Source organism: Mytilus galloprovincialis, chromosome 7 (assembly GCF_965363235.1).
Source record: "Mytilus galloprovincialis chromosome 7, xbMytGall1.hap1.1, whole genome shotgun sequence".
Lineage (NCBI taxonomy): Eukaryota > Metazoa > Mollusca > Bivalvia > Mytilida > Mytilidae > Mytilus > Mytilus galloprovincialis.
This window is the reverse complement of record NC_134844.1, coordinates 29,907,282-29,921,859: the sequence shown is the minus strand read 5'-3', so window position 1 is coordinate 29,921,859 and position 14,578 is coordinate 29,907,282. Positions and strand designations below refer to the sequence as shown.

Below are 14,578 nucleotides of genomic sequence, written 5' to 3'. Positions count from 1 at the left end.
CTATAAAAAAATGTTTTTACAAATATTCAATCAAGTCTTTTCCTTTAAAGATGCAGACACACACAAGTCCCTTCTCATCTAACCACTAAAAGGATAAGGGCAAACACTTTATTGCCCAGTGTTTAATGTCAGATTAAAACTTCTTCAGGCTATAATTCATCCAAAAGGGTAGTGTGTCCACTATCTTATTGATATCGTATAAAATGCTGCTTCCAAGACATTATATGTTACTGTGATAGCTCTATGTCTGTTATGTAATTCAATATGTAGTTCCTCTAGAAAATCTGCAAAACAGAAAGAAAAATATTATAAAACATGCATACTATTAAATGTGCATGTATGATTATGTTTAAAATAATTGTAAGAATAAATTCATAGAAATCAAATGTCATACTTATAAACTCCTTTTTACTGAACAAGCATGAGACGTCAAAACTTGAAACCGTTAAAATTATCTTCCTACATTATATTTTTGCATGAAATTGTGTTTTGCTTTGGGAGAGGAAAAAGTGAAAGTAGACAGTCAGCAGTTATGAATAGATTTTATAAATAGTAATTTCTATTTTTCTATATTTATCTGATCCAAGTTTTCAAAAAAAAAAAATTGACTCTTTAAAATGTTGTTGTAATATGTATAAGTATTTTAAGTTCTGCTTATTTCAAGTTTGCATTTATGACAAACCTGTCACAGTGTGTAACTGTGTACCTCTGTACCGGAATGCAGTGATTTTCACTATTTCATGAGACTCTATCAGCATGATCAGTTACAAGCACATTGAACTTGTTCAGCCTTGTTGTAATCTAATGTACCTTTACATAATGTGTGTATAGAAATCAAAAAGATCAGTGCAGTTGAAAAAAGGTGTTAAAAAATGTTAACAAGAGAACAAAAGTGGCACAATCTTCTAACATATCTCTATTTGTTTTGACAACTAAGTTGTCTGATATAAGAATATCTTTAAAACAAGAATGTGTCCATAGTACACGAATGCCCCACTCGCACTATCATTTTCTATGTTCAGTGGACCGTGAAATTGGGGTCAAAACTTTAATTTGGAATTACAATTAGAAAGATCATATCATAGGGAACATGTGTACTAAGTTTCAAGTTGATGTAACTTTAACTTCATCAAAAGCTACCTTGACCAAAAACTTTAACCTGAACTTCGCACTATCATTTTCTATGTTCAGTGGACCATGAAATTGGGGTCAAAACTATAATTTGGCATTAAAATTAGAAAGATCATATCATGGGGAACAAGTGTACTAAGTTTCAAGTTGATTGAACTTCAACTTCTTCAAAAACTACCTTGACCAAAAACTTTAACCTGAAGCGGACGGACGAACGGAGGCACAGACCAGAAAACATAATGACCCTCTACTATCGTAGGTGGGGCATAAAAAATATTTTCTATTGGTTAATTACCATGTGTACAATGTATCACTTTCTTCATAATTTAAATTACTGCTCTAGTGACTTTAAATGACACTGGATGACTGGTAGAAGGTACTTTTAAAAAAAAAATAATAATAAATATTCCATATAAGATTTTTAAATAACGCTAAACAAAATAAAATAAAATATAGAATATGGAGTTTAGTATGGGTTTCATTATCACTGAACTAGTATATGTATTTAACTAGGGGCGAGTTGAAGGACACCTCCGGGTGCAGGAATTTCTCGCTGCATTGAAGACCTATTGGTGACCTTCTGCTGTTGTCTGTTCTATAATGATAATAATAATAATAATAATAATAATAATAATAATAATAATAATAATAATAATAATAATAATAAAAATAATAATAATAATAATAATAATAATAATAATAATAATAATAATAATAATAATAATAATAATAATAATAAATAATAATAATAAAAATAGTTACTATCTTCCCTGAGGCCCTCAAATGGTCGGGTTGTTGTCTCTTTGACACATTCCCCATTTCTATTCTCAATTTTAACCTTCATACCTTTTCTCAAAACATATTTTGTATATATATATATATATATATATATTATATATATATATATATATATATCATGAATATTGGCTTAATTAGGAATAGGAAGAAAAGTAGTTAAATACAAATGCAATTCCAAGATTCCTAAAAGTCAGTCTGGCAACAGTAATTATAAAGAGCAATATAGAGATCAGTGATGTCCACTGTGTATATATAAGAAACTAAAATACAGTAATAAAAACAATGAATGTATTTCAGTTGCTTCAGTTTTTCAGTTCAGGAAAAAAATAAAATCAGGGCGAATGGACCCTGGGTGAAGAGGTACTAGGGCGAACGTGAATCAGGGCGAACAGCAATCATTCCAAATCTTCCTATTTTGATATTTCAAATATTTAGGTTTATTTAAAATTAATGAAATTACAATAACTAATTTCACTAAACAGGCCAACTGTCATGACTACATGTCTATCACTTCACTGGGACCAGCATCTTGAAAGCTATTGGTCTCATACATGGAACCCAGTAAGCACTTGAACAAATACATGTACTAGATTGAGTCATTGCCCCTCCCCCTTTCTAAAAAATAAAAAAATATCCTATTGAATGTACTTTTTTTCCAAATTTAATAATAAAAAAAAAAAAGATTCATGTTGTTAAACCTACCACTTTCAACTGGGAAAACTATTTTGTATTCCTTCAGGATCCTTTGGGTAACACGAATGACCGAATAACACTTGCAATTTTAATATTAGCACATATTGGTGACTTTTAAACATCAATTATTAAATAATAATATATTATCGCTGTATTTTATAAGTCAAAAATGATTAACAGAAAGCGGATAAGTTCATAAAGATTATTTTAAATTTAGTGTGTACATCGAACATGGCGGCCATTGTGATTTTCTTGGTCACCATATTGGATGTACTGAATTAATTTAAAAAGTTTTTTTCTCTAAATCATTTATAAGTTATAAAATACATCGATAATATACCATAGTTTAATAATCAATGTTAAAAAGTCATCAATATGTGCTTATATTAAAATTTCAAGTGTTATTCGGTCTTTACAAGTGTTATTCGGATATCAACAGTATTATTCGGTCATTTGAGGTACCGGGATCCTTTGGCTATGAAAAGGCCTCTGAATGTCTGTATAATTTTTGTCTTCATCTTCATGTCAAGTTTACATTTGTAACTTTTAATTACCCTGTTGAAACTGTATTCTAAGTTTATAACAGTGTGATGTATAAACTCTGAGTGAAATATAACGTCGCTGGGCTTCTAAAATGTTGTAAATTGCAAATTTTTCAAGAAAAAAATATCTCACAAACAGGCTTTGAAAATTTTGGCAAAATACATGCTTCCAAAAGGTCGTCTGTGAACCTGAACATTTTTGTAAAAAGCAGTGAAATAAAGGCTTTGACATATCTGGATTATCCAAGAACTTGAATTATTTTCACAGAAATAAAGGAAATGTACAAATATTTTTTTCCCAAAGCCATTCTACAACGATTTTCAAGTTTTTATACAACATTTCGGAAGCAAACTTTACAAACAACTGACATTGGCAATTTTGTGTTATATTTGTTATTCTCATAGGATTTTGTCTAATGCTTAGTCCGTTTGTGTGTGTGTGTGTGTGTGTGTGTGTGTGTGTACATTTTAATGTTGTGTCGCTGTTCTCTTATATTTAATGCGTTTCCCTCAATTTTAGTATGTTACCCCGATTTTGTTTTTTGTCCATGGATTTATGAGTTTTGAACAGCGGTATACTACTGTTGCCTTTATTTGTAATATGTCTTATTTCACACATTTTGCCCAGACCATTGGTGTCAAAAAGTATTTTTAGCCAAAAAAGTCATATACGACATTTTAGAAGACCAGCGACGATAAGTAGTAAAAATCCATTCTCTGTGGGATAACACTATAAAGAAGTCTGCTTTCTTCAGTTGTTATTTCTTGATTTTAGTATTTTTCAGTCCAAAAGCTAATTTCAAATGATATTTTACATCTCTGTGACACAAACTTAGCTTCAGTTGTGTCTTCATAATAACATTATAGTAAAAAACAACTAGAATTTCGTTGGTGACAGCTGCATATTGTATGATAAACAACATCGTAAATTTGCCTCCACATGTCTCTAGTCTTTAGAAGTGTCAACGTGACTCTAAAATCTCTCTGTAATTTCGATCACTCTGGTAATGTTATGTCGCTATTGTATAAAACTCATTAGTACATTTGTATTTATGATGTGAGAAAAAATAATAATTAAATAATTAATTCACAAAAAAAAAAAATCAAACAAAAAAATGAATACATAATTAACCATTATAATACTTTAACTATCTATTTTGTGAACCTTCCAGTATCTTTAATAAAGACCCCTAACAAATGTTGAATATCTTCTATGTGATGTTTGTAATTTTCATTTTCTGTTGTTGCTACTAATACTTCTGATTCAAGTGTTAGTTTTGATGTTACGAAGTAGAATGCAGAGCGGAGTTTTTCTTTAGCTCCTCATAATTTTCACAATCCAGTAGATAATGGTCAACTGTTTCTATTTGTCCACAGCAGCATTTGTCGATAAATGCTGGGCATATCATTGATTTGTACGAGTTTAAATAAATTACAATGTCCTGTTCTTAAACTAGTAATTAATCGATATATTTCAGTTGACGGTTTGTCTTTTGGGAGTGTATTTTTCACATTTTGTTGAAAGGAATAATATCTTCTTCCTTTATCACTGGTGTCCCATCGGTTTTGCCATTTTAACATAACACTTCTTTTGCTCCTTTTTGTATATCTTGTTTTGTAAATATTGGAATGCTTTTTTTTTCTGCCTCCTGTGCTGCTTTTTTATATAGTTGGTCTGCTAGTTCATTACAATATATGTCAGCGTGTCCAGTAGTCCGTTCAATGAAAACAATGATTCCTTCAGATTTTAGTGCCAATATACCAATTTTAATATCATGAATAGTTTTGCCGTAATGGATTCAGTGTCTTTTCTGTTGTTTGGAATTATAAGAAAATCTATTACTAGCTAAATAGCTACTAATTCAACTAATGAAATAGATCCTTTATTGGAAACTGGCTGTGTTAACTCAACATGTTCTTTGCTGTTTGATATTAAAATAGCTGCCCCAGCCCCGCTTGGACCTGGGTTTCCTTTGCAGGAGCCATCAGTGAAAACTAATGTTGTATTCTTTTTAAGTTGATGTATTTTTTTCCAAAATAATAGTCTTTCCCTGAAAGGCTTGTTCCTTTGATCTAGACTTTGAACTTCGGAGATTTTTCCAATACTCTGGTGATGATTTTGAGGCTGCTAACCCTCGATATTCAAATTGAGACTCTATACAATCAGAATCAATCTCTGTTGACCTCTTCGTGTCTTCAGACTGTAATACTATTCTTCCAATTGGTGAGATTTTTTCCGGTTCATTTATATTTTTCCAATCTTCAAAAATTTGTGTAATAGAGATAGTGATTTTATATGATTTTCTTTTTGCAATTTGTCTTATAATGACTTCTTCTCTTTTGAAGTCCAGTGGTATTATTCCTGCCACTACTTCTAAGGCTTCTATACTAGCTTGTGTTGGTTGGTTGAGACATAAGGCTAGTCCTTTTCTTTGAATAGCATTTAATTTATTTATATGCGTGTTAATGCTGATTTGCCATACACTGCTAGCATAAAAACATTGTAGACAGCACTACACTTTGATATATTTGTATTCAATTTTTTATAGATACCTTTGCTATTCCCTTGATGTTTCTGATTATCTCTAAGGATGTATGTGCTTTTTGCTCAACAGTGTCTATATGTTTATTGAAATTACATTTTTCATCTAAAGTAAGGCCAAAAATTTTGGGGTTTGGATTGTTTTTTAATTCCTTTCCTTGTAACATTATCTTGATGTCCTCCTTTATATGTTATAGCATCTATCATATTTCCAATACTTATATAGTGGGAAAAACATGCCCATCTGTTTATTAAGGTATAAATGACAATAATAGTAGACATTAACAATTATGGTTGAAAATATGTTAATTTTTACTCAAAATGTGTCACATAACCAAATATCAAGCAAATTGGTTACAAAGGGTAAATCACTTTTTCTTCATATTGCATGATTCTTAGGTGGAGTCATACTTAAAAACATTGGATCAAATACCAAAAACCGTTGCTCCGGATGGATCAGTAGTTTATGTTTTATTTATTAATTACACTCATTGTAAATTTGTGTCATTTTAAATATACTTTACGTTTGAATGCCAGATTTTGATTGATTCATACAAGGGAGACAATCTACTCTTTCCCATGGCTTAGCGGGAGATATATTTTTGGAAAGTCACCCTCTGGACCAATCAAAAGTCAATGATTCTTAAGACAAATCTAATTTAAAAGTTAAACCTTTTTTTTTATTGAATTTCAACTTTGAATAAAAACCTTCTAGCTTCACTTGAGTTATTTGTATTCAACTGTAGCGTCATTTTGATTTGTAAACGACTTCATAGATCATTACTTTTAGTTTAATTTAAGAAGAAAATAATAATATGACATTCAGTACAATAAATATTACAAAGTTGAGAAAGTGATAGAGCGGATTATTACACCTAAATAAAACAACCTTGTCAACCTTAGATTCGTCCCGGTTGACATTGTTTTCTCGAGGTAATAATCTGCTGTGTCATCCTGTCAGCTATTCGTTATTTATATATTGACTTCTATATTTCGAGTTTGTCTTCGATTTTGTTATCATTTACTAGAAGTCAATTCTGTATTTTCGTACATGCTTTATGGTGCTACACCTTGCTGTTCAATAGATAAGTAAGCATATAGTCACAGTGGAGGTTGTTGTGTAAAGTAGATTAATGCGCTGTGTATACATTTGTAGAACGTGTTTAGTCTAACGTCTAGCCATTACTAATATAAGTAACGTCATATTTACATAAGTCAGTTAGCAACGTTAACATGTATATATTCGCGCTAAATTCCCGACATTCTCGAGACCGGCAAAAGTTAAAATATAAAAATATAAATTACTTTAAATGGCAATCGAATAGATATTGCTGAAAGTTAAATAATTAATTGTCTTTCTAAAACAAATTCAAATAATTCACTTATTAAATTTTCACTTTTAACGAAGTCTATTCAAATAAAATTGTCAGATAGTAGTTAACTTTTGGGTAGTCCATGTCTTGATGCCTCCCATTTTGGTAGAACTCTTGTCAATCTCTCTGTTGAAGTATCATCATGTTTGTCTTCTTAATTGTTAATGTTTGTTCGGATTTCGAATTCGATTTCGGTATAAAAAAAACCTTAAGAGGCAATGTCAGAGAGCACCAGGCAGGACTGTTCAACTAAAAAAAATTAATTTGGTCAAAAATATATTTTACCCTTTCAGTATAACATACTGACCGGGAATATATAATTTTTTTTTAATTTTTTGTGAATTTGACTTTTTTTTTTATGAAATTCAATATAAGTGCTCAAACTGCGAATTTTCATTGAAATGTATGGGGGAAAAGCCAGTTTCTAACCGTTTTCAATGATCAATCATAGAAGAAAAACAGCAATTATGACTAAACTACCTATATGGAAGTCTAGTACTATGTTGGTGTAAAAAATTATGAAAATAAAATTTTTGGTATCTTTTTGATTTTTTTCAAAAAATAAGGTAAAAAAAATGCTAAAATAAGGAAAATTGAGAAAATTGAGAAATGCCAGTTTCTAATCGTTTTCAATGATCCATCATTGGAGAAAAACAGCCCTTATGACTAAACTACCTATATGGAAGTTTAGAACTATATATGTTGGTGTAAAAAATAATGAAAATAAAATTTTTGGTATCTTTTTGATTTTTTTCAAAAAGTAAGGTAAAAAAATGCTAAAATAAGGAAAATTGGGAATTACCAGTTTCTAACCGTTTTCAATGATCCATCATTGAAGAAAAACAGCCTTTATGACTTACCTATCTATATGGAAGTCTAGTACTATGTTGGTGTAAAAAATAATGAGAATAAAATTTTTGGTATCTTTTTGATTTTTTCAAGAAATAAAGTAAAAAAATGCTAAAATAGGGAAAATTGAGAAAATTTGAGAAAAGCCGTTTTTTGACCGTTTTCAATTATCCATCACCAGAGGAAAACAACACTTATGACTTAACTACTGATATGGAAGTCTAGTACTAAGTTGGTTTAAAAAAATATTGAAAGTACAATTTTTGGTATCTTTTTTACTCTTTTTCAAACAATTCAGTAAAAAAATGCAAAAAATAAGGAAAATTGTAATATTGAGAAAATTATGCTTTGGCAAACCAACATGGTATTACATGGATTGAGTTGCAAAATACCATAAACTTTTGCATCTTTATTGTATTTATTATGTTTTAGTGATAGTTTTTGATGAAAAAAATTAAAGAAAAAAAGTTGTAGTCTTGTCGCCACTTTGTTCCTTTGGTTGCCATAGGCATAGCAACCATAAAATGTACACTATTCATTTCCTGTAGGCCTTTTTTTGTACAAATTTTCACCATAAAAGTACTTAGTTGGAAGATGCAAGACAATTCTCATTGAATTGGCAATTAGATCATAAGTCAATGCCACAGATACCTACAATACAATTTTTGCTGTACTTTGACCTTTGACCTCAAAGTAAAAAGATGACTTTTGTTTACAATTTTGTGTCGGGAGCATGATCTGTTTGCCCTTTGACAAAATCTTTTGATATTAGGAACATGTGTGCAGCACCTCAAGACAATCTGTTGTGTTCCAAGGACCATCATCCCCAAATTTATCCAAACCTTCCTTTTGGGGTATTGAACCATGTGAACCTTATAACAAAATTTCATAAAAATCCATTAATTTAAACTAAAGTTATTGTCCGGAAACCAATGTGTCTTCAGACAACAACAATGACGACATCATACCATTATACATTCCAAAAAATTGTTTGCGGTCGAAAATAATAAATGATTAGATCCTCATTTCTCAACCTTATATATTCTTAACTCCCAACTGGCATGACCATCATGACCATGGATCTTGTCCATTTATATATTTTTTTTTTTTGGGGGGGAGGATTTCAAATCAAGGACGGACACAACATGAATACATTAGTACATGCACATATATAATTGATAGTGACAAAATCTACAAATAAGCATGCTCTTGGTTTTTGCAAAATCAAATATGATATGCAGAGTGGTTTAGTTCTTTATTGAAGGCTGAACCTATTACTATAAACTTTTACATTGTATGGTCTCTTAATGGAGAGTTGTCTGATTACAATAATGCAGAGGCGGATTTAGGGGGGGGGGGCAGGGGGCTTATAAAGGGAATCACTGAAGCGTGACTGGAGCGGCCCCCCCTTAGGTCAGTCGGTGGGCCCCCTCTTATGAAAATTTCTGGATCCGCCACTGTTATACTACATCTTCTGATTTTTATTGTGTTCCATAGCAGTTTCTTCAAAACCTTTGGAAATAGAAGCACCGTTTATCTTCATCACTTCGTTCGTATAAAAGTCAGAATATGACAACAGACAATTTTTACCATACGTCACAATGATTATGGCCTAAAGAGAACTATGATAGGTACATGTAGCCGTGAAATTGGCAATCATATCAAATCTCCTTTGTTAATAAGACGGATAACTTGGCCTGATTAAATGTGACATATACTTAGCTACAGTGTCAACATAACAATTAGTTTATTCTGTTTATTAATTCAATCCATAAATTTTGATCAAGATTCAAATGCATGTACTGCACAAAACAAAAAAAACAAGGGCATACTACATTGATACTTATATTAAAGTTTATTTTTTTTTGGTGTACATATTTCTAAATAGCACAGAAATGTTAACACAATTATTTTAAAAAAAATACATTTTTTGACTTATCATTTCCTTTTAACAGATTTGTTTTAATATAAATTGATCCCATTTTCTGTTACTCTGTAATAATTTGGAACTTATTTTATCAACACATATACATCTTTTTAGAAATTCATATAAACCCTTGCTTAACATAAATGACATGTATAAATATTTGCCTATAAACACATGAAACATGATAAATATCTAAATAGTTTCAAAAAAATTTGAAATATTCTTTCAGACACCCAGTTATATTTTAAAAGATAAAGATCCATAAACAACTAAGTTGATATTCTTAAAATTGTCCTCTATCAAAATTGTCATTTTCAATATTGAGGTCTCTCAATTACTGAAGTAACTTCCAAAATATTACCAAAAGTCAAACATATACATAACTAGAGGCTCCAAAGAGCCTGTGTCGCTCACCTTGGTCCATGTGAATATTAAACAAAGGACACAGATGGATTTATGACAAAATTGTGTTTTGGTGATGGGGATGTGTCTGTAGATCTTACTTTTCTAAACATTCTTGCTGCTTACAATTATCTCTATCTATAATGAACTTGGCCCAATAGCTGCAGAGGAGAATGTTAGTGAAAATTTACAAATTTTACGAAAATTGGTACGCCGGGTCACCGGACACAATTTTTAAACAAAATACTCCAATGATGATTGTGGCCAAGTTTGGTTTTATTTGTCCCAGTAGTTTCAGAGGAGAAGATTTTTCTAAAAGATTACCAAGATTTATGAAAAATGGTTAAAAATTGACTTAAAGGGCAATAACTCCTTAGGAGGTCAATTGACCATTTTGGTCATGTTGACTTATTTATAGATTTTACTTTGCTGAACATTTTAGCTGTTTACAGTTTATCTCTATCTATAATAATATTCAGGAAAATAACCAAAAACAGCAAAATTTCCTTAAAATTACCAATTCAGGGGCAGCAACCTAACAACGGGTTGTCTGATTCATCTGAAAATTTTACAGCAGATAGATCTTGACCTGATAAACAATTTTACCCTTTGTCAGATTTGCTCTAAATGCTTTGGTTTTTGAGTTATAAGCCAAAAACTGCATTTTACCCCTATGTTCTATTTTTAGCCATTGCGGCCATCTTGGTTGATATGACGGGTCATCGGACACAATTTTTAAACTTGATACCCCAATGATGACTGTGGCTTAGTTTGGTTAAATTTGGCGCAATAGTTTCAGAGGAGAAGATTTTTGTAAAAGTTTACAGACGACGGACGACGACGGACGCCAAGTGATGAGAAAAGCTCACTTGGCCCTTTGGGCCAGGTGAGCTAAAAAACTTAATAGGTATTGAAATGTTTTGTTGGTCACTTTGAGTCTCCCAAACTGGTTACAGTTTCATGTGTGTTTTTCGTTAAGCTCAGTCACCTGAAAAAAATGAAGGAATAGTCAAGCTACATACATGTATGTATACATTTATACATCAGTTTTTTGCTTGAAAATGTTTTAAATTAATTATATTAAATAAGATGAGTTTTAATATTATATACATGTATTCAAGTACACATATTTGAAGTTGAATATAATTTGTTAGAAGATTTCACATTCAGGACTTCATATACATTTGTAGTGAGAGATTAAAACCCTTCTTGCATATCTGGAAAATAAATACTTGGTCTCATTAATTTTTATGTGTGTGTCATCTGTGTTTTAATTTGTTCTTAAATTAAGCTGACACTGATCATCTTAAAATGTTTAACAATTCATTTGTTATGCATTCTTATTCTGATTTACATTATGTACTGATGTAATGTCTAGTATATTTACAGGATTTAAGATTTCACATACTTTATCTCATACGGTACATCTAAATAAAGATAAACATGTAAAAAATGTACTTTAAGAGATACTGGTACTCACTTTTGAATTTTCATATTAATGCAGTAGGTTAACTTCAAAATCAAGTTGATCCATTTCTCTAATTATAGCTATAGGCTCCTCTATATGTAAGTCTGTCATCTGATGTATCTTTTATCTGTTTGAAGAAATAACAGATTATAAGGTGATCAATTATTCTTTGAATTGAATTTGGAAAATTGTATTTAAAATCAAATTAGTTATTTTCTTATCTTAATTAAGAACCAGTGGAAAATATATAATGAGCTGTTAGCATCTTACTACATTAAAACATTCAAAGTTACAAGACTTTTAGTATGATTTATAATTCTATTTTTAAATGGACAGGTTAATGTATGAAATGATCTAAATGAACACTTTAAAGCAGAACGGTAAATTGTGATTAACTTATTACTAAACAAGTTTACTTGATATATTTGAGTCAAATTAACCTTATGTGCTATGCGCTTCAGGATCACACATGTACATGTACAAATGTATCTAAATTATAATGACAAGATCTCAAAATGAGCTATTTTTTAAATTTTATTTCAGTTTTGAACTAAATGTTAAAAGTTTGAAATCCTTGCAATTGTATCATGTATAAATCATATGTCTAGATTTAGTTTCTAAGGACACGAAGGACAATAAACAACAAATTTATGAAACAAAGGTATTGCCGTCCCAAAAGATCCCATCTAAATAGTGGATTAAGAATCTAATTATCTTAAGATTTGATATACAAGTTTTATTTTTAAAAATAAATATATATGCAAGCATGATAACCACTTTTCAATATATGTGTGTCTTTCATATGTCATAAAATATAGGTACACTGTATATGTAGCAATCAAAATTACAGAAAATTTAAATTTGACGTTCCTGATTTTTAACTAATTAAGCTTACTGTTTACATGTATATCTGACATAAACATATATATGACTATCCTGATAACTGTAAGATTGTCTTTACTTTTATAAATTGTGACTTGGATGGAGAGTTGTATCAATGACACTCATACCACATCTTTTTATACATTTATCTATTCTACATGTACATGCAAATGTATTCATTTGTAGTTGCATTTTGCTTACATGTACATTCATTTTGGCACATGAACATACATTACTGACATGTACATATTTATAATGATAAGCATAATAAATAAGGTGACAGACATGTATGGTTTGTTGTGTATATGGAGGATAGTTGCACATGTGATTTTCTCATTGGCAATCATCATGATCATAACCAAATCTTCTTTTTTTTTGTAACTTTTGAGTCTGATAGTTTTATTTTTTTTTTATTTTAAATTATTATCCTATTCAAATAATGCTTGAACATGATGAATAAAATTGTATAAAATTGCTTTCAGCACAGATCATACATTTGCAGAGAATAATTTCACATTGTAACTAAAAATATGGGGGAGAGGGGGGATTTATTAAAATTATTGAACAGGCCACATGATTTATCCGAGAAGTAATTTTAAACTTCCATAATTTAAACTATTACCTGTTCCAACTGGTATAACTGTCGCAAAGAATTCTTTTATGCACTATAACTATCATCTGCTTCAAAGTGATACGCCTTTCCAGTTTTCAAGATGCCCAAAATTATGGCATTTAGATCTTTCTTTGCTTTTGGTGTCCATGATATACCATGTACTGTTTTAAGGTGGGAGAAAACTGTATGATTTCCAGCATTTGTCCAGCTGAATCATCAAAAACTACTCACGGATGGCTTTAAATTCCTCATATTCCACATTTCCAGCAAATAATACAATAATTTCAGTCTTATAAATAATCCTCATTCCCGTACAGATATTATTTGTAACTGCCTCTGTCTGGAAGTGATCACCTGTACATTATGCAACAATCTCCTGGTGAGGGAAATAAGTTTCCCAACACCACAAAATTATGTAGTTTTATTAAATGTTATCAAAATGTTCAATTATGTATAAAAACATACAACAGAAGTTCATTTTACTGTCAAAACTTCTTCTTCTTTGTATAAGCTTCCTATAGACAGGAACACCTCTAATGATATTAGAGTATATATGAGGGTAATTTTGTGGATAATTTTTTGTTTTTGTTTCTTTACAACTATGTACAGCACATTATGTGTATGTTTGTTATTATATGTACTTTTTGGTTTTGTTGTGTCTTTTAAAGTTATATATACAGATATTGCTTTTTAACTGGTTTATTATCATATGCTTATCTTATTTACATGTGTCAATGATGTGTTTTTCCTATTCATGCAAGTGACAATAAGATTACCTATATAATAGATGCTTACATGGGTGTAATTTACATAGGGAGTTTATGATGTTAAAAGATAAAAAGAAAACTTGTTAAAATATCAACATAGTAGCCAATGCTTAAAATCTAAAACATATCTTTCATTTCATCTAGATATGATATCCAACTTTGCTCAGTATGATAAAACAAAATTCATATTAAAAATTCATTATGATTTTAATATAATTATTTTGTGCTTTATTTTAAGATGTTTGTACCATTTAAAATTTCAATGGTTTATTCTGTAAAAACAAAATCCTATTCAGTTTACCTTAAAAAAAATAGGAAATTAAAACAACGTAATATTGACTAAAGGAAATTAAAAAAAAAACAACAAATAAACAATTAAAATTATTACAAAAAAGATTAAAAGCCATGATGGTGATGTTAAAAGTAAAGACTTTATCTGCTTCACTTGTAGTTTTAAAATTACTTTCACAAAATCATAATCATTATATATGGTTGTTGTGCTTGCAAACGGGTGATTTTCACCTTCATGTTGATATTATTATCAGAATATATCCTTCAATGTCCTTTTTCACTTTGAATATAGGCTTTTGT

The 14,578-nt window shown here is 30.1% G+C and overlaps 1 long non-coding RNA gene across 1 annotated transcript; it reads right to left on the bottom strand.

Annotated features, from left to right (window-relative positions):
- Window positions 1–9,669: 9,669 nt before the first annotated feature.
- On the bottom strand, window positions 9,670–13,706 carry LOC143082732 (uncharacterized). The gene is made up of 3 exons (XR_012980460.1): window positions 13,230–13,706; window positions 11,738–11,852; window positions 9,670–11,245 (listed from the first exon to the last, which is right to left on the bottom strand). It is a non-coding gene; the product is annotated as an uncharacterized LOC143082732 (long non-coding RNA).
- Window positions 13,707–14,578: the final 872 nt, after the last annotated feature.